We start from the raw sequence: 3,051 nt of genomic DNA, 5'->3' as shown, positions 1-3,051 counted from the left end.
AGCCCAGCCCCCGTGTGTACCCCTCCCCACCGACAGCTCTGCGCGGGTCCGCAGGGCCGAGTGTCGGCGTTTGCAGCCTCCCACGAGGTATGCCTAGGTGCCCCTCCGTCCGGTCTGCTCTGCGGGGTGAGGAGGACGGGGCGGGTACAGCACCAACTCTGGAGTGGGGGGAACCAGAAAACGAGAGGTCGCGAGTGGCAGGAAGAGGTCAGGACCCCAGACGGGATCCCCAAGCTGCGTGAGCCCCGTGATCGGCAATTACGGTTTCCTTGGGAGGAGGGTGGCGCCAGACGGAGCCAGGCTGGGAATCCCGACGGCCGGCTCCTGGTCCTGCTCAGACCCTGGACTGATTCGCGGCCTCAGGCAACTTGCTTAGTCTCTGCATTTGGCTTTTGACGTGGAATGCAAGGGCTGGACTGAAGATAGCTGATCCTCCAGGACCTGGGACTGTCGGGCCTTTCGAGGCCACTATTGCACCTGTGTTTACACCGTCACCCTCAAGTGACTCATTTGCTGAGATCGAACGGGTTCGAGAGAGTCGTCAGGCCAAAAGCCTTTTCACCTTCCACCGAGCTTAGGCAGCCTTAGGCCCAGTCAGCCCCTTCCCTTCCCTTCCCTTCCCTTCCCTTCCCTTCCCTTCCCTTCCCTGCCTACGACAGGATCACACCTTGACCTGGGTGTGCCTCAGGCCGCCAGCGGCGGCTCAAACCTTTCTCCTGCCGGGATTGGAGGAATGTGGTGAGGATGGAACAGGAAAAAGACCCGGAAAAACACCTGCGGCCTCCTCTCTGCTCCAGGCCTCCCGGGGAGACGGTGCATTGTAATTCCAATCAGGGTCCGCACCGGGCTGAGAAAGTTGGGCTGGTTCCTGCTCCTCCCTGTGTTGACTTAGCTGCACTTAGAGGGAGAGCGAGGGAGAAGACAGGTGTTTTAGGTTTGGCTTCTGTGAAAAAAGGAAACACGTGGAAGGGACAGGGAGGATACTTCCTGCTGCTCCAATGTCTAGGGTTTCTCCTGAGTATGAATAGAATTTGGGGGAAAGCGTAGGGATGGAGTGGAACAAATATTTCTTAAGTACCTACCCGGTGCCAAGCAACGCCATATGAGAGACATCATCCCCATTTTATAGAAGTAAACTGAGATGCAAAGCCCACAGCTGGAAAAGATGGAGTTGGAACCCAGAGCTATCTTGGCTCCACAGATGGGCAGTTCCACTCTACCACAGTGCCCTCTCAGAGTCCTGGGGGTCCAGCCCAATTATCCTTTCTTTCCAAAGCGAGGGAAAACCATCTGACCAAACAGGAAAGAAAAAGTGGCTCGGCTCCATCAGCGTCCAGCAAAGCTGAAGGGTCCAGCCCATTCATCGACCAACACCCAGGAGGCAGGTGGGTACAAAGTGGTCTGTGCTGGAGACATACATGACATCAGCAGGTGCATGCAATTCAGTTACAACGTGAGAGGGCAAATCCGAACGTTTGAGATGTTCTGGGTGCCCATGATTCTCCCTCTGTGAGGCCCCAGTGGGGATGCCCACCTGACAGGAATGATTACATGGGAAGCACTCGCCTTCCTTCCCACTTTATTTTCTTCCCGTCACCTAATTTATTCTTAATACAAGAACAGGCTAAAGAACGCAGCCATAAGAAGCAAGGGCTCGCTTGTGCTACAAGATTGGTGGTTCCGTGGCAAGGAACAGCACTTGAAGGGTTAATTCGGTCTTTCTGCAAAATAAACTGTTCTCAAGTGTTTTGCTGGGCTCACACAAAATAAATGCATTAAACTGTAGTTGCTGACATATAATGTGCATCCTTTTTATGCCAGCAACTTGGCCTTAGGATGGCTTCATCTTGCCTAATGAAAAGAATTTAAAAAAAAAAAAAAAACACTTCAGAAGGCTCCCTTAGATCCACATGAAATGCCCGTTTTCTTAGGCAGTGCTCCACCAGTGACCGTTAAGTATGTTATCTCCTCAGTGAAGCTATGGGAAGCTCATGCATTTTAATAAACAAGCCTCGCTTGAACTTCCCAACTGCACCCTGCAATGCAGTGCAATTTGTGTATCCACAGCATCCAGCTTCTACCTGCTTATCAGTTCATTTTTCAGGACACTTTTCCCTGCAGGGCTTGGGATCCCTGATACAGATCAGATCTTGAAGAAGAGTGATTCCCTTCAGGGTTTTAGTCCATGAGCACCATACTGTACACGAGATCAGTTAAATTTCAGGAAGTAAGGACACAGGCTGGGACAGGTAGGGCTCAGGGGTGGGGAAGGTAACAAGGGCAGAATGAGGAAGTGCATAGCGTTATGTTAGGCACACACAGCTTAACAACCACATTTCAGTCATTGACGGACCACCTATATGAGTGTGGTCCCATCCTATATAATAAAAGGCTAATATGCAAATTGCCCCCTCAATCCGGAGTTCGACCAGGGGGCGGTGCCAGCCTGCCAACTGCCTGCAGCTCCCCCCCCACCCCCTGCTGTACTATTTATTGTTATTTTAGAGTGTAGTCTTTCTACTCTAAAAAATGTTTGCTGTAAAACAGTATATCATATTATGCCTCATAGACCTGGTATTTCCCAATGGGCTCTTGATTGCATCATTTTCTCTTGCATTTGATTTAATCTCGCGTTGTTTTGTACAGTAACCTGCTGTACAGGCTTGTAGCTTGGGACCAGTGAGCTACACCACATAGACTGAGTGTGTAGGCTGTAGCATCTAGGTTTGTGTAAGTGCACTCTGGGGTGTTCGCACAATGATGAAATCACCCAACAGCACATTTCTCAGACTCTATCAACATTGTTAAGTGGCTCATGACTGTACTTAGGGTATTTGAGGTGTTCGACAGCGTGAGGATTGGACCAAAGTGATCCCATGCATGACATGTCCCCAGTCGGAGCACAGACCTCAAAAACCAGAGAAAGGCCTCTCACCTCAAAGTGAGAAAGGTGGTCAATTTTAGGCAGCAAACATGTATGGAGTGTCTTCTACATATGAAGCCCTGGATGAGGTCCTACAGGGAGAAAAAGAAACATGAATACACCACCAA

The sequence above is a fragment of the Myotis davidii genome, unplaced genomic scaffold, assembly GCF_000327345.1.
Source record: "Myotis davidii unplaced genomic scaffold, ASM32734v1 scaffold71, whole genome shotgun sequence".
NCBI classification, from domain to species: Eukaryota; Metazoa; Chordata; class Mammalia; order Chiroptera; family Vespertilionidae; genus Myotis; species Myotis davidii.
This window is presented reverse-complemented; position numbering follows the sequence as displayed.